General features: G+C 42.6%; 1 protein-coding gene across 1 annotated transcript in view; it reads left to right on the forward strand.

The window, feature by feature from the left end:
* Positions 1 to 23365, forward strand: part of SORCS3 (sortilin-related VPS10 domain containing receptor 3) — a 618532-nt gene that overhangs the window by 177097 nt on the left and 418070 nt on the right. Inside the window, exon 2 of the mRNA XM_011977522.1 lies at positions 10414 to 10481. The gene's annotated coding sequence lies outside the window, so the exon portion shown is untranslated. The remainder of the gene's footprint in view (positions 1 to 10413; positions 10482 to 23365) is intronic.

The raw sequence follows: 23365 nt of genomic DNA on the forward strand, positions 1-23365 counted from the left end.
AATAGGGACAAATCATCCCAGCTGGTAAGTAACCCCTTCATTACCTATTTGTTCAGTGGTAGCATGAGAAGCTCAAAACAGATGGATATTCCTTTCAGCTTCCAGTTCAATAGAACAAGTGTGGCTGGGCATGGTGACTCACGCCTGTAATCCCAGCACTTTGGGAGGCCAAGGTGGGCAGACCACCTGTGGTTAGGAGTTAGAGACCAGCCTGGCCAACATGGTGAAACCCTGTCTCTACTAAAAATACAAAAATTAGCCAAGCATGGTGACACGCGCCTGTAATTCCAGCTACCCAGTAGACTGAGGCAGGAGAATCGCTTGAACCCAGGAGGCAGAGGTTGCAGTGAACCAAGATTGCACCATTGCACTCCCTCCTGGGCGACAAGAATGAAACTCCATCTCAAGTAAATAAATAAATAAATAAATAAATAAATAAGTAAGTAAACGAACAGGTGTTTTGCCTCTTGGTGACAATTCCCTCATTGGGAAGCAATACGTCTCTTCTAACAGAGCCCCAAGTTGTGGGGACATGAATTAAATGTTCTGTGGTGTCTTCCTGGATGTGATAAGGAGAGACATCTCTCCCACTTGCTGTTGTTGATGTTCAGACCTTGGTATTTGGACCATATTTTGGTGGAACCCACATCCTGGAGGGTAAGCACCACAGCCTCACATGGATGTCAGTTCCCAGATGGTGCAGTCATTGAGTTTTCAGAAGTCCACTCAACCATTGTATCAGTCCAGGTGCTCTGGGTGATCACGTTTGTGGTAAGACCAGTGAATTCCATGGACAGGTCCATGACAGTATTTCATTTGCTGTGAAATGAGTTCCTTTGTTAGAAGTAATGTATGGGACACCATGACAGTGAATAATGCAATCTGAAATTGAAATACTTGATTCTAGCATAATCACTACAGGCAGGGAAAGCAATTCCAGTGAGAAGAAATTGCCCTCTCTGAGATGAGAGGGATGCTGTGCAATCAACTGCCACCATGCACGATGTTGAGACTCAGCATTGGTTTCTTATGTTGGTAGATTGGGAACTCAGCAGTGATTATTTCCACATCAGCCTTGGTGGGGGAGATTCCATGGTGAGCCTAGGGAAAGCCTCTATCTCTGCCACAATGGCCACTCCATACAGAGCAAACTCAGGGGTAATTGGGGAAAGAGGCTCAGTGATCTCAATAGAAGACACCATCCTGTCCATCTGATGCTTGAAAGTCTCTGTAGTAATCACCATGTGGTGAGCATTCACACAGGACACAAATATCCCCTGTGCCAATTTTTAGAGGTCCAAACAGACTGGTTTTTCTGCCTCATTTCACTGATCTCTAAATGCTGACATGCCCCAGCTGTCAATCCTCATAGCTTTAGTCGATCCACACTTGGTCTCTTAGTGACTGAAGCTAAACTCATGTCTTACAAGTCCATCCAATCACTGACAACTCCCAAATTGATATTTCTAGCCTAAACTCTTATTCTGTGAACTCCAGACTCATTTATCCAGCTCACTGTTTGACTTCTCCATTTGAATGTCTCTTAGGCATTTCAAAATTAATGCCTAAACCTCAACTTTTAATCTTTCCTCCAGACCTTCTCTCACGGTCCTCATCTCATGAGACAGCAATTCCATGCTTCCAGTCACTTAGGTTCAAATGCTTAGGGTCGTCCTTGACTATTTTGTTCACACCTTGTATCTAATTTGTCAGCAAATCTCCTTGGCTCTATCTTTAAAATATATTTAGATCCTGCCTCTCTTCACCTGTCTCCCCAGTTTACTGCTGTTACTCTGGTCCAGTCCACACTGCATTTCCTCTGGATGATTACATCACAGTAGGCTCCTCATCCACTCTCATCCCCTAACTGCCTTTCTAAACACAGTAACCAGAGTGATCCTGTTGAAACCTAAGTTCTCCATGTAAATCCTCTCCTGATTTCCCATCTCACTCGGAGTAAGAACTAAGGTTCTTACAGTGCTTCTCAAGGCCCAGTGAGGTCTCAGCGTCCCAATATCTCCCTCCCCTCCCCTCCAACTTCATTAACTTCTTGTTGTTCCTTGGATACGATGGGCACACTCCTGCCTTTGGATCTTTGCATCTGCTGCTGCTTCTGCCTGTCATGTTTATTACCAAGAGAACCATGTGACTTCATCCTTCACCTCATTCAGGATTTTAAGTGTCAGTTTTCCATAGAGGCCTTTTCTGAGCTCCTTATTTACTTCTGCAACCTTCATTCCCCACCTGCCACCCCCTAGCCCACACTGGAACCCCCCTGCATGTTTGCACTTTTTAATGTATTTCTCTTATTTCTTATTTCCTGCTTATTTTTTCCCCATAGCACTCACTGCCATTTGACTATTGCATTGGTTACCTATTTATTTTTTTTTATTTTTATTTTTATTTTTTCCTCTGCTAGGATATAAACTTAGTGAGGGCAAAGAAGCTGGTTTGTTTTCTTTACTGCTGATTCGGCACTTGGCAAAAAGGAAGCATGCTATACATATTAGTTTGGTGAATGAATGGAAAAATTATGAGGACTGAAATTGGTCAATGCAGGACACCCCAACACATTTCAGGAGACTCAGTGTTTGCTTGCTATGGGCAAGATGAGAAAGGAATCGTGCTGAGCCACAGAGTTGGTTATACTCCCTTAAATAAAACAGAGAAAGGGGTTAACAGTTTTGGAAAATTTCTTGCATCCGACACTGACGAAGTTGATATCTCTTGTACTATTAATAATTCCTTGTCTTCCCAACTAGATTGTAAACTCATGGTGTGCAGTGGGCACTGTTTATCTTATTCTGGACACCCAGTTGGTGCCCAGACATTCTCATACTGTGGGTCAGTTGAGTTCTGGATTATAGATGTTTAATTTCTACTCCCTGCAGGGGAGGCTCCTCTAGGTGGGAGGAAGATGCCAAGACTCACAAGACCATGCTGAGACTTAAAACACACTCCTGCAGGCTGTCCCCGAAGTGTATGTTTTAGCAACTTTCTTATGTTACCATTGTCTACCACCCCTGGTAAAGAAAGTCAATGAGTCCTATTCCACTTGGCTGAAAGCAAAGAATTATCAGGTCCAGGCAGGAGTGAGGTCATAAGAGTGAGAGGACCTAGAGGTGGATGTGCAGAGAGCCCCATGGATTTAAAGGCACCAAGATTTTAGGAAGGTTTAATGAACTAAAGTAATTTTCCTTCAGAGTAAAATTTTGCAGGCATTAAAGGTCCTCACTTCACTGAATGTGCTCACGGGCCAGAACGTCCTAGTGATTTATGAATTTGCAGATTACGCATTATCCTTTCAGGGGACAGGAATCCCCTGGGGCTTTCTGCCTGCCTTCCAAAGCTGAGTGGAGGTGCCAGGTGAGGACACTGGCTCTGATTTGCAGCTTCCTGTATTGCAGTTAGGGTCTGGAATGGATGGGCGTTTTTTAGAAGGAGCTCAGCAACTCTAGAATCTGAAAGCCTTCCACCAAATATGAGTAACTAGAAGCCCTTGTCTCCTGAAGAATAACTGTCACACTTATAACTTATGTTTGCACAGTACAGCTTATAAAGCAAGCTGGCATCCCTTATTTGATTTGAATCAGTAACCCTGTGAGCATGGCAGGGAAAGTGTACCATTACCCCATTTTAGTAAAACACAGCCAATTCCGAAAACATACATGGGTTGTTCGGGCACATATAGGAGTGTGTGTCAAGGCTGGGTCTTGAGTTCAACCCTTTGGTTTCAGGTGCTGCGTTTTCACCATGTGGCCTTGCAAACTCCATCCAGGAGGCAGAGGGCTGGATCCAATGAGGTGAATGACTTTAGACCTGGAGATATTTAGGATTCTTGGGTGGAATAGGGACTGAAACTTCAGACTATGGGCACTTCCTCTCACACAGAAAATGGGATGTGTAGAGTCACACCAAATATCACTCTCCCCAACCCTGTCAGGGACTTGGACTTGTTAGTTCAAATACAGATAATCTTGGAAGGCAGCAGGTTAAGGAGGGCTACACATTTCAAGACTACAGCAACCATTAAAAAATCACTTTACTACCAAGATTCTTATACTGTGCTTGGCATTGGGCAGGAATAGGTGAATGGAGAAGAAGTGAGGAATAAAGGCATTAGTTGCAGTGTTGTGTGTGTTTGAAGCTGGCTTGAGCATTTGAGGACGGCAGAAGATACGAGGTGCTTGGGGACAAGAAAATTGGAAGTGGATACTCAACAAAGACAACACCAACTGATTTCGTAAGAGGTCAGCTATGTCCCTTATTGTCGCCTTATTTATGGTGGCCCCTTATGATAATATAGTCTCCTATTGTCACCACCCTCTTCACTCTTGTAGAGCTTTTAATCAAATCATTACTGACCACACCAAGTGCAATTCCACTCTCCTTCTTGCACCCTTCCCTTGTCCTTTGTGCCTTGTTTCCCACCTTGGCACAGCCTTGCTGTGTCTCTGAGTGGATCCTGCATATATCATGGTGCACTCAACACAGTCTATACTGCTCCATCTCTAAACTGCTTTTCTCATAACTAGAATGCTTCCTCTACCCCCTGCTCTTTTCTATTTGCCCCTGTCCAATTTATAAAGAAAGAAAAAGAAATAAAGCAGACACGCTCCATTTCAGTATATAGAAATTCTTACCACGCTTTAAGACCCAGCTCATATAACCCTCCTTCATGAAGATTTTGTTAATCACATTTTCTGGACTTAATTGCTTCCTCTTCTCAAATCTTGTAGCGCATTATCCATACCTCTCTCTACATTTATCATCTCATCCCTTCTTTTACTGCCATATATTTGTAATTCATCCAAAGGACCTTGTATAGTGCCTGCCATGTGTCAGCCATTGTGCTTGGTGGCGGGAATGCAGAGCTAAATGAGACCTGATTTCTGACCTCAAGGAGGTCACAGTCTAACAGGGAAGACAGACATACAGAGAAATCATATTATCCCAGTATGACAGAAGTTATAAGAGATGTATGAACAGTGTTATTTCAAATAAGATGTCAGATGCCAATTTAAAATAGTTATATGTACTTCCATAAATGTAATTTTCCAGCTATACACACACACACACATAGAGACAGACTTCTCTGCTATTCTCTCTGTGTGTATGTGTGTATATAGCTTGTAAGAAGAGAGAAGTGCTATTACTCATGAATTATTCCGATTTATTTTCATTTCTCCTGCTGTCTAAAATCCCCCCAGGATTATAGCCAGTTAGGTCAAAAAGGTACTTATTTGACAAAGCTTATTTGGTAAACCTGGGTCTCCCAACAATTTGCCTAGTTCTTTTCTCATTACACATCTCTGTTTCCTATTTCTCTCTCCAAGAACAAAGAAAACAAAAGTTATCTTTACCCCTGGGCCTTGAGCTCTAGATCTCTCTCCCTGATTTGCAGAGTTTAGCAGTTGTCTTTCTAGTTCACATAAGAGGTACTCAGTAAATATTTGTGGAATTCATGAATGAATGATAAACTCCTTGAGGGCAAGGGTGCATTTTTCTCTTGTCTGCATTCCTGTTCATTGCTTTGCACAGAAGCCCACATAAACACTTACTGAGTGGAGGAGCATCATGTGAGAGCAGAACAAGCATGGTTGAGTAAGACAGGCATGGGCAGAAATGCTGGCTTCGTCTCTTGTTGGTTGTTTGCTGTGGGGGCAATTTGCTTAACCCGTGGGCCTCTGTTTCTTTATCCATAAAATGGGAGATGTTGTATAATACCTGCTCTGTTTCAAAGGTTTTTTGCGAGGATTGAGAATTGCCCAGTGTAGTACTTAGCACCTAGTAGGAGTGCAATTAATGTTAGCTCCTGCCTTTTCTTCCTTGAGTTTGAGTCCTATTCTCATTCTGGGGCCATCAGCTGGAGGAGATTCAAGTCAGGTTTTGCTGTAGATCTGGAACTACCCCCTCCACCATCCTGCCTGCCATATCCACCCACTTTGTTTCCGGAGCCACACACTCATCTCTTTCTGGTCTGAGTACTTGCCCAACAGCCCTGGGCTTGTTAGGTGGGTTTATCGCATCTATTTTCCATGTTCTTCCCTGGAAATTCACTCCTCCCCAGTGGCCTTTGGAAGGCTGTGAGTGACGGGAGAGGTCAGGGGTGGGCAGGCTTTCTCTTGCTCTTGGTTTTGTTTGCTTGGCATAGAATGTCTTAAGCCTGAAGGTTACATTATCATCTCTTCATGGCTCTATTAATGTCCGTCTGTGCTGGACTCCAGGAGAAAAGGAGTTTCCATCCTATAATTCTCAGTGTTTTGACTTTTCCTCTGGGGAATGCTGGTATGACCTCGCTGAGGTATCCGCCTCATATGTGTCCTGCTTTATTTGTAAGGTTGAATTCAATGTAAACGAAGCGGTGTTGTGCTAGATTAGGATCTCACCATGGTGGAGTGGGTAGCGTCACTGTAGCATAGAGGTGGGAAAGGAACCATGATGTGATGGAGCCTTTCTGGAAATGTGGTCCTCTGGCTGCCACAGAAGAGTTTTGAATCCTACTCAGGGTCCATCGAGTCAGACTTGCTGGGAGTGGGCCATGGAATCGGCATTTAATAGGCTCCCCAGTGGCTCTTAGGCTCTGGCTTATTCATGGAATGGGAAGAGCACTACCTTGGGGGCACTTGGTCAAAGTCAGACATTGCTGAGCCTTGACCTTGAGTCATGTTCCCCTTTCTGGGGCTCCATTTTTTCATCTATAAAATGAGAGCAGTAGACTGGCTTAATAGCATCTCCTGCTGAAGTCTGTGATTTACCAACACAATATCAATATCTTTCATTTACTCAGAAGCGATTATTTTATAAGAACCTTCAATATGCTGAGCCTGTGAAGGAGATAGAAGTACCAAACACAATCCCTACCTTAAGTTGTGTAGGCTTTAGTTGAGAAGGCCACTCACATAACATTCAGAAGCTATCACGGTAGTATTTGTGATAAATTGCACGACTCCATTTTAAGCAAAATAGGACTTCACAGGAGAGAATATTTTTGATGTCTGGTATAATCCTGGGAGGCCACCTGAAAGGGATGGGCTTTGGACTGTTTCTCCAACATCAGGCAGGCAAGTACAGGGGATAATGAAAGGATGGGGCACAGGCAGCGATGTAACAGTAGAGCATGAAAGAAAGCAGAGATGTGAGGATGTGTTTGTCTTACCTGAGGTACCTTGAAAAACTTAGATTGTTTAAAACAGAGGACAGGTTTTTGCAAACTGGAAAAAATGATTGGAAGAGTATGCATGGGCCAGACTGTGGAGTCTAAGTGTGCCAGTCTAAGGAGTATGGATTTTACCCGTTGACAGAGCAAGTCAGTAAAGTTTTCTGATCGAGAAAGTGCACGAATTAAGAGGTAAAATTGAAACTGTCTACTATGAAGACAGAAGTAATATTCATAGAAGTGTGGAAGGATATGTTAGTCTGGATTCTCCAAGAAGCAGACATGAAGATGAAATGAGATATCTGAGAAACTTATTAGGAAAAATGCCCGTGAGAGAAAATGAGAAAGGAGTGAGAGCAGATTGGGACAACTGCTGGGCTGAGATGGAGATCTGATCCCCCAGTGAAGGAGATGGGTAAGGAAGGCAGGCAGGCAGGTAGGCTGGCTGGGAGAATCTCAGACTGTAGTGAGGTTCTGTGGAAAGTTTAGCAAGGCTGTTAGGGGATCTTAGCATCCGTGTCACCCATCAGAGGAGTCCTGTCACCCAGGAATGTGTCTGCCTAATATTCCTGTTGCTTATAACCATTGGCCAGGAGCAGCTTTTGTGGGTTGTGGGTTTGGCAAGAGGTAGCAATGGATTTCGGAGCACAACAGCTGGAGTGCTTAGTCAATTATGCTTCCTGCAGGTGGAGATCTGAGAGGCACATTCTCATGGTAGCTACTGTGGGGAAGGAGGAACTAAGGAGAGTCTGGTAATATTCTCTTGGGTGGTTTATCTACAGAACGCCTGCGTCTTTGCTCATGATGCTTCCTCCGTGTAGAAACACTTCAGCACTCCCTTTAGCCAGTTAGTTTCTACTCTTTCTAGGTATTAGTTTGGGTTTCACCCTTAGGAATCCTTCCCTGACTTCTTTATCTAGTTTCTGTATTTGGTGCCTCAACAGTCCCCAGTTTTCTCTGCATTCACCACCACAACACCTATCACTCTGTATAGGAATTGCCTGCTCATTTCTTAGGTTTCTCCCCTGCTAGATTAGACTGTGAGCTTCTAGAGGGAAGAATCTGGATCTTTTATTTCTGTATCCCCCACATATAGCCCAGTGGCCAGAATATCATAGCCATTCAACAGAGGAAGAAAGGAAATGATGGAAGGAGGGAGGGAAAAAGCAGGGTGGTCCAAGCTTTGAGTAAGGAGAAGGGTTTTCCAGATCTAGTGGTTAGAAGCTCTGCTAATTAAGTGAAACTCACCCTCAGCATCTCTTTCTTCATTCTACATGGATTTTGCACTTTTTAGAGCCATGTCCCCTGGAGGCTTGATGTTGGGGAAAAAATGAAATGGTCTGACTTGCTCCTGCAGAGCCTGAGTCAGGTGGTCATTCTGATTCATTCCTAGTAGATCGGTTTTGAGCTTTTTTACTTTTTCCAGAATTTGGCATGGCCTGCACATAGGCTTCCATGCTTTTACACAGTGACTTTAAGAAAGACTTGGTATATGAAATAAGGTCAAATCAAGAGCAGAAGAACTTTGGGGTGTGTGTGTGTGTGTATGTGTGTACCCTATACACCGATTCAGCAAACAGAAATTATCTGGCAACTTTCTAGACATTTGGTGAAGCTATGGATAAGCATATTTCCTTGTTAGTCTCTGACTTGAATAAATGAGGAAACTATTTATGAATGGGAGGGGCAAAGACCTCTAAGTGACTGTAGAGAACAATTCTTTGCATGGGTTCCTCACTTCTTGCTGTTGTGCTGTGGTAATAAGACAGGTAGCCTGGTAGAGTCTACTGTTCTACAAATAGCCATGCCACTGGTGTGTGCTATTAATACATACTCTTTGATTTGTGCTGTGGTAATAGGACAGGTAGCTTGGTAAATTCCACTATTCTACAAATAGCCATGCCATTGATGATGTTTCTTGTCAACCTTCCATTCCTCACCACAGAGAAATTGAATGTCCCAGTCACCTTTGGCACATAATGGATCATATCCCTTGCCTTTAATTTTTTTTTTTTTTAGTTTATATAGAAGAAATGGAAATGGGGCTGATTGACCCCATGGAGTGCTGGATGAGAATAAATCTCGAAGTGAGCATTTTGTTGTTAGTTAAGTGCCATAAAAATGTTCAATATAATGGCTGATTATTTTTCTTTAATCTTAAATGGATACCTAGAATGGGAAAGTCCCATCTTGATAGCAGAAATTCATTATCTCGGAAAGAATTTAATGGTTACTGTGAAAATGAACTGGAGGAAGTTAAATTGTGGAATGGGAAGGAGCTGAAAAAAGTGAAATGAGTTGTACGTTAAATTTAGGTAAACACAATTATGTGTAACTGGATTATCACGCGTGCAGGCAGGCAATGTGTATTATGCACCTGCGTTTTGATTAAAATCGATTCAGGTGCACGCGCTTAGCATCCTTTTAGATGTGGAGCTGTGCCTAAGCCACTGCCCAGATGCATGAGAGGCAGGTAGGGCAACATCTGATGGCCAAGTCCTCAGCTGGAGAAAGGGCTTGGGAACAGACTGGTCAGCCCAAGATTGGGTAAGAAAACCACCAACTGGATTACAGGCAGCCTCAGTTGTCTGATACGTCCAGCTTCCTTTTGGGTTACTTAATATCAACTGATGTTAGGAAGGTGGTCGTGGAGTCCAGTGGGGTTCAATGATCTGCTTACTGTGATACATGGTCGATGGCAGATGGTATCAGGGGATGTTGGGGAAGTAGGCCTGCCTGCATTCAGGTATTTATGCTTGCTAAGGCCCTATTGATGGAAACACAAAATCTCTTTGAACCCCTTTTATAGACAGAATCAGGCCCACTTCCCTTTTACCCTTTTAGGTCCAATTCTGTGAATCAGAGTCATCTCTGGATCAAAAGCAAGCCTATCATCTGATCTCTGGGTGGCCTTGGTGGTGAACAAAGCCAGCTGGCCTGTGTCTGACCTTGAAGGAGGACAGATATGGAGAAACAACTGTCAATAGCCAATTAATTCCTGTTGGCATGTTTTATTTCAAATGCAAAGCACTGTCAGGATTAAAATAAATGCTACCAGTTACAGGGATGCATTAAATTAATAACTTTTTTTCCCCTTGCTTGATCCTATAATACCCCGCAACTCAATGGATAAATACTAAGCCCTCCTCTGGGTGGTAGGAGATGCATTGTATATTGTTACACAAACTAAAGTAAGCTTCCTTTTTTCCCTCCCTTTGTTCCTCTCCTCTGCCCTTATCCCCAACCCCTTGCAGGTCATACTTATCCTGACGAAGCTATATGACTTCAACCTGGGCAGCGTGACTGAGAGTTCACTTTGGAGGTAAGCGGATTAGAGATTCGTAAGGAGCCATCCTGGCTTGACTCACGTAAGAAACGCAAGCGAAGCAGTTGGGAAGTGTGGACTGGAAGGAGCAGAAGATAGTCCTCTTCCTGGAAGCTCATGCTAATGCTCCAGGTGGAAGCAACGGCCCCCACCTGTGAATTCCTTTCCGCCTCTGTTTATCTCTTTTGGAATCTGTTGCACATATATCCTGGCCCTCTCATTGCTTCTATGCTTTTGGAGTGTCTCATTCTACTTGAAGAAGGTGGGGCCTGGCTAGAGAGATCAGATAAACATGCACGAGTAGAGCTTCTTGATTAGGAAGCCTGCTGTAGGAGGGATTCTTGTCCTGGATGTGAGTCTTGGCCAAAGGACTGTCTCCAGCCCTTTGCATCTGTAAGATGCTGTGGTTCTGGAGAAGGCAGTACCATGGGGGCAGATACACATGGGAAGAGGTACAGATACAAGTTCGCCTGATGATGTTCTGATTCCCAGGCACTTTTGCCTTCAGGGGCCCCTTGCCCCATAAAATAGTATTATAAGGTCTATTTTACCCCTGCATTGGTATAAAGACAGCTACATTAATATCCTGTATTAAAACACTTGTTTCAGCCCAGTTTATTCTTTTGATTTTAAAAGTTTCTCAGGACAGGGAATGCTCATGTGTTACACACACTTACGTGTATACCTCATCACGTACATACGCACACCCATACGACCACACTGACACGCAGTCACATGGGTCGACAGTGGGTCTCATCAGCCACTGGGACTTGGTGCTTCACCCTCTCTGCTAGGTCCATGAGACTTGAGGTGTTGTTTGTTTTCTCCCATTTACCTTGCGATGTGTCAATACTGGGCAGGAAGCTGTCACAAAAAGCCATGCATCTGGCTGCATCATCATCCCTGAGTCCTGCCCTGAGGGTTTCCTGGGGTTTTGGAGCAGAGGGGACTGGGGTGTGAAATGCTTCTTCATCTGACCTGTTTGTTTGCGGAGAACTAGGCAGCTTCTCTCCAGGGAAGAGGGAGTAGTCACAGCATCTATTAAATATTTAGGGGTTAATTGCTCATATCGACTGAGGCCTGCCTCCATTTTCACAGGACGTCTAAAACCTAATTTTGCTGCTCAGTGAAAATTGGCAGATGTATAAGTAACCAGCTTGCCTCTAACAAATGAAAGCATGACTATTTCCACTCACACGGTACTTTCCAGGGAATTAGAGCCTCAGAAACCGCCCTTCAAGCCCAAGCACAGTGATGCTGTGTGATACTTTAAGCCTCATTCCTGTGGTGTCTGCTTGGTCAAATCATGAAATATGCCAGAAAATTTTATCTTTACGTTGAAAGACAGCTATTCCTGCTACCCTATGTTGCAGAAAAGGTTTGACTATTGCTAGGAGCAGGCCAGGCAAGTATAGGAACCTAGGCCAGTTGCTTAATGCTAGAGGCCTTCAAGTTATGAAGGGTGTTTCTCACAATTGCAGGAGCCAGTGTATTCATCAGCATGTACCAAGAGACAGTGTATAGCTTGGTGTCTGTACGGGTACCCTGGTGTTCCATTGCCAGGATTGAAGTCCCAGTTTGTCCACCACCAAGCTGTGTAATTTTGGGCATTTTACGTAATCTCTCTCTATTAGTTCCCCAGGGCTGCCATAATAATTACTTCAAACTGAGTGGCTCAAAGCAACAGAAATGTCTTCTCTCACAGTTCTGGAGTCCAGAAGTCTGAAATCAAGGTGTCATCGGGGCCATGTTCCTTCTGGAGGATCTAGGGTCCTCCTGGATAAACCAGGATGACCTCATCTTGAAATCCTTGATGACATCTGCAAAGACTTTTTTTTTCAAATAAGGTTCATTATAGATTCTGGGAGTTAGGATGGGGACATATCTTTTAAGGGAGTTTATCATTCAATCCACTTCACCAAGTCTGTTTCCCTGCATATAAATTGGCACAGAACATGTCTTTGCTCTAGCCTCATTTTTCTTGCTATTCCTCCAACATACCACCATGCTTTTCCCGAGAGCCTTTACACTGAGATTTTTCCTCTGCCTAGTGCTCGCAGGCGACAGAGCAGACACCTCACTTCCTTCCCCTGTCTGGTCACAGGTCACCGAATCATGAGGTCCTTCCCCAGGATTCCACATTCCATCACTTGGCTACATGTTTTTCTTGATCCTTATCACCAGCTGGCATGCTAAATGTTGACTTGTTGCTTTGTTATTGTCTTCCCACACCCACTCACATCTAAGCTTGTTGAGAGAGGGAATTTTTTTCACTTTAATTCAGTGCTGTATTCTCAGCATTTAGAAGATTATTTGGCACACAAGAGGTGCTTAATAAATGCTTACTTAGTGAGTAAATTAATGAATGGGTTGTTTTAAGGATTAAGTGAAACAAATATAAAAACATTTAGTCCAGTAACTTACACATAGGAAGTGCTTACTTAATTGTAATTATTAATGATTGTCATAGCCCTGTGTTTGAATAGAGTTTTCATTCCGTTGTTGACTTTGTTTTTAAGGATCCCTTGCTGCAGAGATGCATGTGAGGGAAATTATAAGACACCAAGGGAGTGTAGTCTGTGTTCTCTAGGAATTAGCAGAGATCTTTGAGGTTGAAGGTCCGGGGTTAGGGAGGGGAGAAGAGTGATTTAGAATGTTGTCCTTTGTGCTAGTTGGGAGGAATTGAAATACCAATTTCTATCTAGTGAAAGATATTCTTTTATAGAAAAGATTCTTCAAACTGGGTGTCGGCACAAAGGGAGGGATGCAGTTTGGCAAGTGGGGACATGTTCCTACCACAGGGCAAAGTCCAGGTGAGGCTGGTCTGTGGGAGAGAATGTGCTGGGCCAGGTCTGGAGGGTGTGGGGATTGGCCAGGTTCACAGAAGGGGCTCAAGCAAAGGGAGTTACTCAGAGCGAGTTTACAGATCACAGATTCCATATGGTGTGCCCCTATGGGGATTTGGAAAGCTGGTGGATAATATGGGCTTTCCCTGTTGATCAATATCATGTATGAGTATATTTTTGTGTTAGGTTTCAGGAGGTTCACGGACCTGATAAAGCCTAGCTTAGGAACCCCTTGATAGAGTGTGACTGAGGAAAGGGACTGCTCCTAAACTTTCTGGGGGTTTCCTGGTTTGCTGGGACCTCACTGGGAGTCTTCTAACTTTTTACTGTCTTTCTCACACATGTTCTGAAGATCTGTATCTCCCATTCTCTTTTCCTGTACTGATAATGGTGTATTTTATAGAGCCTAGAGCAGTATGATTTCCCTTCCTAATACAGTGTGCAGAGAAAAGAAACTAAATTAAACATGCACCCTTTCAGCTTTGTGATTCGGCTTAACATGCTTAACCAAGTTGAAATTGAATTCAGTGATTCTTCTTCGGTGTTCTGTACAATCAAGAAGCCTGGAACAGCAGCTGTCATGACAAGACGACACCCCCTGTCAGGTGGCAATGTGATATAATTATTTGCCTCACTGGATTAATAATTCAGAGGCCATCTACCTCTAAATAGACGAAAGACTGTTTAAAACCATTAATTTGTGTAGCAGTATCTTGTGCCCTTGTGACTTTCTTTCCGGAATATCTTGGTGCTCTTCTACTGCTGGTGGCCAAGGCTCTTTCTTCACCACCACCAGGGTGGTTATGTAAATTTGTCATTTAGCACAACCATCTGTTGGTATCCCTTAGTCAAAAAACACTTCACCTATAAGATATCATGTTTAGAAAATTAATGAGGTTGGGGACTGACTTGTTTAAAGGATGCCGGGCTTTCCCTGAGTTACATGGGTCTTAAGGCTGAGGTTAGGAGCACTCCCTGGCTCTTGATCTGAGCCTCATTCCACAGTGTCATATAGCCATTCTCAAAAATGGAAATTTTGCAGCTATACAGACCTAACCCTCCTATTTATGTCTCTTCCATTCCTAACACATTGTCATGTGGTAGGGTGGTGCTATGGACTCAAAGGGAGGACCACATTGTTCTCATTTCTGTGAGAACAATTTATGCCCTCTGCCCTTGTGGATGCATGTGCATCTCTGCCTCACTTGGGCATTCATGATCCTCAATTAGGGAGGAAGGATGTCACTTTTCTCTGAAAGTGGAAACTCTGATAGTGCCAATCAATCCACTGCTTGAGGTTATTAAATCTTTACTTTTGAACATATGTACTGGTGAGGATTTATGTTTCTGATCGGCAGATTGCTTCTTGGACTCATTTCTGTATGTCTTGGACATGAGCCCTTGGACTAATAAACAAAAACTTTAAAGAAGTTTAAGTTACCCACTTCTGGAGGGAAATGGGTTAGCAAGCAATTCTCCAGCTTCTGCCTGTCCATCCTAAGCATGACTGTTCATCAAGGGTCCCTGACTGATCAGCTTCAGAACAAAATATACATGGTAAAGGAACTTCAGGTATGAGGTTGCCACAGGTAGGAGGTCCCCAGAGGTGCAAGGTGTCCACAGGTGTGAAGTCTGCGCAGGAGCTCTCCTCTGGCTGCTGGACTAGGGTCTTCACAGAGCTAAATGAATTTGCAGTTGTCTAGGCATGAGACGAAACAGGAATCATTTGCAAAGAATGATCCCCTTCAATTGGTAGACCTTGGTTCTTTACCTCTCTCCTCTCTTGCTTTATTGCATCCGCTCTTAGCCTTGCTTTACTGAACCCACCCTAGTAGTATGGGAGCCATTCTACTATTAGAAAAGAAACCAGACTGAACAGCCATTCTTCCTGTATGCCTGGCTTCAGGACGCACCATAATTGATTATGATGTATATGGAGAGTACGGATTCCCAGGCACTTCCTGCCGGAGACCTTCCATGACCCTCCTCTCTGGGTGGGAGGCTCCTCCTTTGCTCATCGGTAGCTTTATATCCTTACACCATATTGGTGATTTGTTCCTAGCCTGTGAACTTCTCAAGGGCAGGGAATGCGTGCCTTAGTTGTTTCTGGATCATTGGCAATGCTTAGCACTTTAACTATACTAAATAAGGATTTGGAGACCTCATGGAAGTTTTCAATAGCCCCAAACCAATCCCAGCACCAGCCCCGCCTTGCTGTGTCCCTTTCTATGTATTGAGTTGTCTCATACTCCTGCCACTTGGGAATTCTGTGACTTTTCATCTGGTTCACAAGCTGTTGTCTGGACCACTTATTTCCTCCTTAATTGTTCTGTCAGTGACCTTTCTTGGGGATGCTGCTTTTTTTAAAAATAGAAAATGGAGACCTTTTGAATTTATTAATTTTTTGTTTGCCAAGAAAGCCCTGATAATAATTGCTAAGACTTCCCAGAAGTTATTAGTTTACAAATTTTAATGACACTCATGATTTATTTATGCGCTTCCCTCCCTCTACAGCTGCTCACCCCAATTCCTTGGTGGAATTCCTGCTGAATCTGAGTGAATTAGTGGAAACAAAACTGCAGATTGGAATGACATTTTTTGCTAGACTGTTAATTAAAAGCCTTCCACCCTATTCGCTAGGCTCTTTATATGTGAGGTCCCGAAGGCTGGGCTGATATAAGCTGTGAAATCCTCTGTCTAAAACTGGGATGGTCTCCTATTTGCTTGTTGTAGTAATCAATCTGGTGGAAACTCCTGAATGGGTCACAGAACTTTCAATTGAACCGATATTAATTGAGCATCCGTTATGTAAGCAGCCCTGTGTTCATTGCTGGGAGATGGAAAGTAAGTATGTCATGATTGCTGTCCTCAAGGAATGTTTCATTTGGTTGGAAGGTAAGATGAATGTACATGGGAAACAACAGCAGGCATATGCAAGAATATATACATATCCACAAAATACAGTGCATTCTGCAATGACTGGCTGTGCTCTAGAAATGCTCATATTTTTATTATTACCACCCCACATCATTCCATAAAGAATACAAAACAATTCTAGGAATGAATCGGAGAAGAGAGCAATATGGCAAATATATTTTGTTTTGCTATTTAATATAGTATATCCTATTTTTCTATTGGGTGTGTAAGCTTCTTAAAAAGAAAGACGACTGGGCCTGGTGGCTCATGCCTGTAATCCCAGCACTTTGGGAGGTCGAGGCGGGTGGATTACCTGAGGTCAGGGGTTCACGACCAGCCTGGCCAACATGGTGAAACCCTGTCTCTACTAAAAAATACAAAAATTAGCTGGGAGTGGTGGTGGGTGCCTGTAATTCCAGCTACTTGACAGGCTGAGACAGGAGAATCACTTGAACCTGGGAGGCCGAGGTTGTAGTGAGCTGAGATGATGCCACTGCACTCCAGCCTGGGCAACAAAGCAAGACTTCATCTCACAAAAAAAAAAATAAATAAAAAGGAAAGATATTGATAGTTCCCATGGTTCCTAGAAACACCTGGTGACAGTGGGATGGCATATGTAGTGTTTAAAGGCGGTGGGTCTTGGATTCAAACAGCCTGAATGTGAACCCCAGGTCTATTGCTTACTAGCTATACCATCTTGAGCAATGTTTCAGTCTCTTTGAACCTCAGTTTACTTCTCCATAAAAATAGAAAGATAATAAAGTCTATCTCATATAGGTTTTGTGGGAATTCAGTGAAATAATGCATGGAATGCAAATGTTGTCAGTGTAGTCAGTATTTAATATAATAATTATGGTTTGTTCATATACTCCAGCAGCCTCAGCCAGGCTCCAGATGACAACTGTGCTAATACCTTTAGGAGGATGGGGTACAGAACAAATCTAGACTCCTAGGCATATCATACCTGGGAATTATGCATTTCTGCTTGAGATAGAATATTCCTATCTTCCCCTTTATGTCCTCATTTGTGTTTGGCAAAAGGTGAAAGTTAATGTATTTCTTGGGTTTCATACACCAGATGCTGCTGCTGCTGCTGATTTGGGGTACAGGATGCAAAGTATAATCTGATTTTCAGTTTCTTCACCATAGTGTTAACTCGGTCTTTATTGGTTTCCTTTTCATATAACTTTTGGAGGCTCTAAGCCCATGGAAGAGCTTTGCTGTCTCCCAAGTAATGAACATGGAAGGCAGGGTCGGGCCATGCATGTTTCTCAAACTTGTTGCATCCTCAGAATTACTTGTAGAACATGTTAAATATCTAAATTTATGGGCCCTACCCAAGAGATCTCAATTTAGTAAGGTTGGTCATTACGCAGGAATTTATTATTTCAAAAGCTTCAGCTAGGTGCGGTGACTCACACTTACAATCCTAGCATTTTGGGAGGCTGAGGCAGGCAGATGGCTTGAGCTCATGTGTTCGAGACCAGCCTGGGAAACAAGGTGAAACCCCATTTCTACAAAAAATGTTAGAAAATTAGCCAGGCGTGGTGGCACGTGCCTGTAGTCCCAGCTACTGGCGAACTGAGGCAGGAGAATCTCTTGAACCTGAGGAGGTCGAGGCTGCAATGAGCTGAGATCAGCCACCGCACTCCAGCCTGGGTGACAAAGTGAGACCCTGTCTCAAAAAGAAAATAAAAGCTCCTTGGTTGATTCTGGTCCTGGGTAGGATTGGGAACCACTGAACTCACCCAAGGAAGCTTGGGTTCTAGGCCCACCTTTGTTACTAACCAATCAGATTACTCATGCCATCCTTCTGTTTCTTCACAAATAAAGGTATTAGATGAAATGATCTCTCGAAACGCTTTCAACTCTGAGTCCACAGTCTCTGCTATACTGGGAAGTCAAACAGGAAGCCCACACAGGATTTATGATACCCAAAAGATACCTTTCTTGAGCTAACAGCACTGCTTCTGAGCACAGCCACCTTCCTTTATAAAATCTGCTGCTGAAGTTGCAATCCAAGTGTCAATAAAATAGCATACTCTGCTAACTTGCTGTTCACTGATGGATATTATCCAGTTGGCAGACATTAGCCAGAACACCTGTCCAAACTGCTTGGTTTAAATTCATTAAACACAGGAAGCATCATACAATCTATGAAAGTCTGTTGTGAAAAGAAAAATAGAATGAGAAATGAGTTTGCTCTAAATATTGGGCCCTCAGACATCTTACTTTGCTAGAGAATTGAGAAATGAGAACACTGGAGAAGCAGATCTGGATTACAGATTTAATGTTTTCCTATTTATTATGGGAAAGAGGGCTTCTTTTTATGGCTCCGTCTTTTTTCTTCCACTAGGCAGGACCACAGCATGCATAAATCTTGATTTTTGTCCAGTGGCTGAGAGAATGTAACACTTTTGTATGGATTGTGTCTGTGGATTGTTATTTTATGTTGTTTTCCCTTTCCTCCAGATGCAGTACCATTTTATCACAATCATAAATAACCCTGCCATTTGGATAAAGGGTGTGAAATTCTGCCCATCCCTGTCCACAGCCTGAGCTCCCTCTCATTTTCTCAGCAGTCAATTCATTAGCCTTCTAATGAAGTTAATAAGTGAACAGGATCAGACAGTTCCTTCTAAAATAACATTTTTAAGTGGATGCATTTCCTCGCCCTCTAAGGTAGGCCTTAATTTATTTTCCTGCCAGATGGCCATGTGTGTGAAACTATGATAGGTGGGCCCTTGGAATGTGGTTTGAAGCCAAAAAAAGGAAAAAATTTCAACTCACACAGAGCCTATCTATTTTCAAGTTTATAGGAGAGCGATTTGACATACCCCATTCCTGCTTATATATATAACGACTATAAAGATTAGGTAGTCAAACTTTCATAGTTACTTTCTCATCATTTGGTGGCCAATTACTTTATTGGACATAGTCTATAAATGTCATTAGGAGGTTTCTAGCAAATTCCCTTTAAAGACCACTGCCCTAGACATTATTTGGGGGAAAATATGTAAACTGGTAAAAGACTTTTCCTGTTACACGTCTGTGAGATTTCTTTATAAGAATCACTGAACTTAGGAAGTTTTTTTATATGTTATTGTTGCTTCCAAATGTTTTGTGCCCAACTTAAAGCTAAAGCTGCGCTGTCTTCCAATACATAAGGTTTATCTTGTAAAAGATCCCCCCCTTCACTGCTATTATTCTCTTAAACTTGCATACCATTTTTAGTCATTGTCCACATAAATACAGGACAGTTCTCATATTTCTGGGAGAAGTGGAAGGCCTGTGTAATTGAACATTCCATTTTGCAGATGGATTGTCTGATGTCCCTAGTGGGTTGGTGGTCAGTCTGGGACCCCAGTCTGGATCTTCCAGTTCTCAGCAGCCCCTTGTTCTTGCTGTCATGTTGGTAAGCATGCTTTCCTGGCCTTACAAATTTGGCAGCCATTCATGTTTCATGTGAGATCTATGGCTGAGGGACTACTTTTGGGACTAGTAGTTTCCTTGGATATTTGCCTAAGTGATTTTCAGTTCAGGTGGATTATGAGAATCACCTGGGAAATTTAAGAAACGTCAGTTTCCTGGGCCTTACTCTAATCCCACTAAATCAATTTCTGGGGTCAGGATCCATGAACTTACAGTTTTAAAGAACTCCCCTCTTGATTCTGATGTGCCATTGATCTAAGGCACTTTATGGCCATCTTTGCTTCTAAAATGTCATTTGCTTCTAAAGTTGTTTTGGGTAACTCACCCGCAGCATACCACCTTTCCCTCTACCCATCTTTCTTTCTTCTGGCTCAGAGTGATGAGCGTAATCATTCATGCGGAAATCCATAGTTGCACCCTCCTCCTTTATAATGACAACCATAAAGGTTAATAATTGGAATGTGCTCTGGCACTTACTAATGAGCTCACATTCTGTCAGCATCAGGGCTGTTTAATTGGGCAATTAGCATTGATCTTAGAAAGTGGTGCCACAAGAGAGTGGTCATGAGGTGCTGCTCCCCTGGAGTTGTGCTTGAGATAAGCCTTATGAGGGTGAGTTGGCCGTCAGGAATCTAGGTTCTGGTGGGGATCAGAGGACACAAAAACTGGGGAATAGACCGGGCACAGTGGCTCATGTCTGTAATCCCAGCACTTTGGGAGGCCAACACGGGCAGATCACAAAGTCAGGAGTTCAAGACCAGCCTGACCAACATGGTGAAACCCCGTCTCTACTAAAAATACAAAAAGTTAGCTGGGCATGGTGGTGGGCACCTGTAGTCCTAGCTATTCAGGAGGCTGAGGCAAGAGAATTGCTTGAACCTGGGAGGTGGAGGTTGCAGTGAGCCAAGATTGCACCACTGCACTCCAGCCTGGGTGACAGAATGAGACTCCATCTCAAACAAACAAAAACAAAACAAAACAAAAACTGGGGAATAGTTTCCAGGTACTTTTGAAGGCTTTCTATTCATAAAGATTTTTGGTTGCAAGTAACAGAAACCATTGCTAACTTAAGCAACATACAAGATTTGTTGGAAGAATACTGGAAGTGCTCAACATTTGGAAGAAGAGATGAGCAAAAAAACCCCAGCAGTGACAAAATTCTAGGAATCTCCAGCAACCATAGCAGCTGGATGTCATGGATTTACACTCTGGTGAGCTGCTATCAGATGACAACTGCCTCCTTTGAGGTTTAAATTCCTGGAAGAGAAAATGGAAGAGACCACTTGGGTCAAGGAATCAAAACTTTAACTGTATTCGGCAGGTAAGAGTTCCCTGGCCCAGCTGGCCCCTTTGTTCATCTCTATGCCTAGAGAGGCCAGGATGATCAGCAGCAGGGCAGGACAGGGTTCTGGGAATACCAGACATCACAGATACCATATGTTTCCTGATGGATTCTAGTGTACAGATAACTTAAATATGTACAATTTTAAAGAACATCCCTCCAATTATAATATTTATTTAAGAGGCCATCAGTTATTATGTGTCAGAGAATGTGCTAGGAGCTTTACTCATAAAAATACCACTTGTAAAAACCTTGCAAGGGTTTTACCCCATATTGGTGGATGACGAACCCGAGGTTCTTACTGACAGTAGGCAAAAGAGATGAAGTTTGACCTCAGGTCTGTAAAATGCCAAAATCCATGCTTGTCTCACTTGCCCCTGACTGTCTCCCCAAATAGCTTTTAACTCCCAGTTTAGTTTGTGAACATTGTCTCAGTCCTGGACATGCATTTCCACAACTGTTCTCCTGAACCTTAGACAGTGTACCAAAGTTTTAACAGTAGGGTCTTCATAAATGAAGATGATATGATTGGTCCGATATAATCTCTACAATTTTTATTTCTTATAATGCCTCCCTCCCAACCCATCCCCCCACCAAGAGATGCAAGTAGAATGCTCTTAATCATTCACAAATTCTCCATTCCTGTTAGGAAAGCTGGTGGGTGATTATAGAAAATTGTCTGGGATGAGTGTGCCATTTGTGTTCACATGTTTTTAATGCAAATTTTACTGATATAACTGAATATTCACAGGCAGTTCTAAGAAACAATACAAAGAAGATACTGTGTATACTTTACTCAGTCCCCCTCAATATTTTGCAAAACTACAATATAATATCACTCTAGGATATTGACATTGATATAATCCACCAACATTATACAGATACTCTAAGGTTTAGTTGTACCCATTTTTTTTGTGTGAGTTTGTGTGGGGGTGTAGGGGAAGGTAGGTTTGTCTATCCGCCCTCATAGTTATGATGCTGAAATACTCCATCACCACAGGAATCTTTCATCTTGCCATTTTATAATCACACCTACCTCCCTCACCCAAAACCCCTAATTGCTAAACCCTGGCAACCACTAATCTGTTCTCCATTTCTAAAATTCTATTATTTCAAAAATGTTATAGGGTCATACAGTATACAATCTTTTGAGATTGCCTTTTCTCACTTTTCTTCATTTAGCGTAATTCCCTGGAGATTCATGAACTTTTTTTGTGTATCAATAGTTCCCTTTTATTGACAAGTAGTAGTCTAGGGTATGGACGTATGACAATTTGTTTAATCATTTACCTGTTGAAGGGCATTTGGGTTGTTTCTAGTTTTTGGCTATGGAAAATAATGCTGTTCTGTACGTTTGAATACAGGTTTTCATGCAAACATGTTTTCATTTTTCTGGAATAAATGCATGTGAGTGCAATTTATCCTACCCTCCTTGAATTGCTTTTGCCCCTTTGTCAAAAATCAGTTGTACATATTTATATGGGTCTATTTTTTTGCTCTCCATACTGTTTCACTGGGATGTGTCCATTCCTCTGCCAGTACCATCCTCTTCATACTGTAGTGATATGGTAAGCCTTAATGTCAGGCAGAATGATTACTCTCACTTTATTCTTCTTTGTTTTAACTGTTCTAGGGCCTCTGCTTTTCTATATATATTTTGGAAGACATTTGTCTCTGTTTGCCAGAATCAAAACCCTGGTGGGGTTTTGATAGGAGTTTTATTAAACCTATAGGGGAATTTGTGGACTACCGACATCTTTAGTATATTGAGTCTTTGAATCCATGAACATGGTGGTACATCTCTTAGGTCTATGATTTCTTTCATCAGCATTTTATAGTTTTCACTATATAAAATCTATATGTATTTTGTTAAGTGTACACTTATTTAAGTATTTCACTTTCTTTGGAGTGATTGTAAAAGATATTGTTTGCTTAATTTCAGTTTTCACATATTTATTGTAATTGACTAGAAAATGAAATGGGATTGTCTTTTGTGTGTTGACTTTATTTTCCCAAGACCTTGCTCAATTCATTTGGTATTTGCTTTTGAGTGTGTGTGTGTGTGTGTGTGTATGTGTGTGTGTGTGTTTTGAGACAGGGTCTTACTGTATCACCCAAGCTGGAGTGCAGTGGTGTGAACATGGCTCACCACAGCCTTGACCTCTTAGACTCAAGTGGTCCTCCTTCCTCAGCCTCCTGAATAGCTAGGACCACAGGCACGTGCCACCATGCCTGGCTGATTTGTAATTTTTTTGTAGAGATGGAGCCTTGCCATGTTGTCCAGGCTGGTCTTGTACTCCTGGGCTCAAGTGATCCTCCTGCCTTGGCTTCTTAAGAAGTGCTGG

This window comes from Mandrillus leucophaeus, unplaced genomic scaffold, assembly GCF_000951045.1.
Source record: "Mandrillus leucophaeus isolate KB7577 unplaced genomic scaffold, Mleu.le_1.0 Scaffold18, whole genome shotgun sequence".
In the NCBI taxonomy this organism is placed as follows: domain Eukaryota; kingdom Metazoa; phylum Chordata; class Mammalia; order Primates; family Cercopithecidae; genus Mandrillus; species Mandrillus leucophaeus.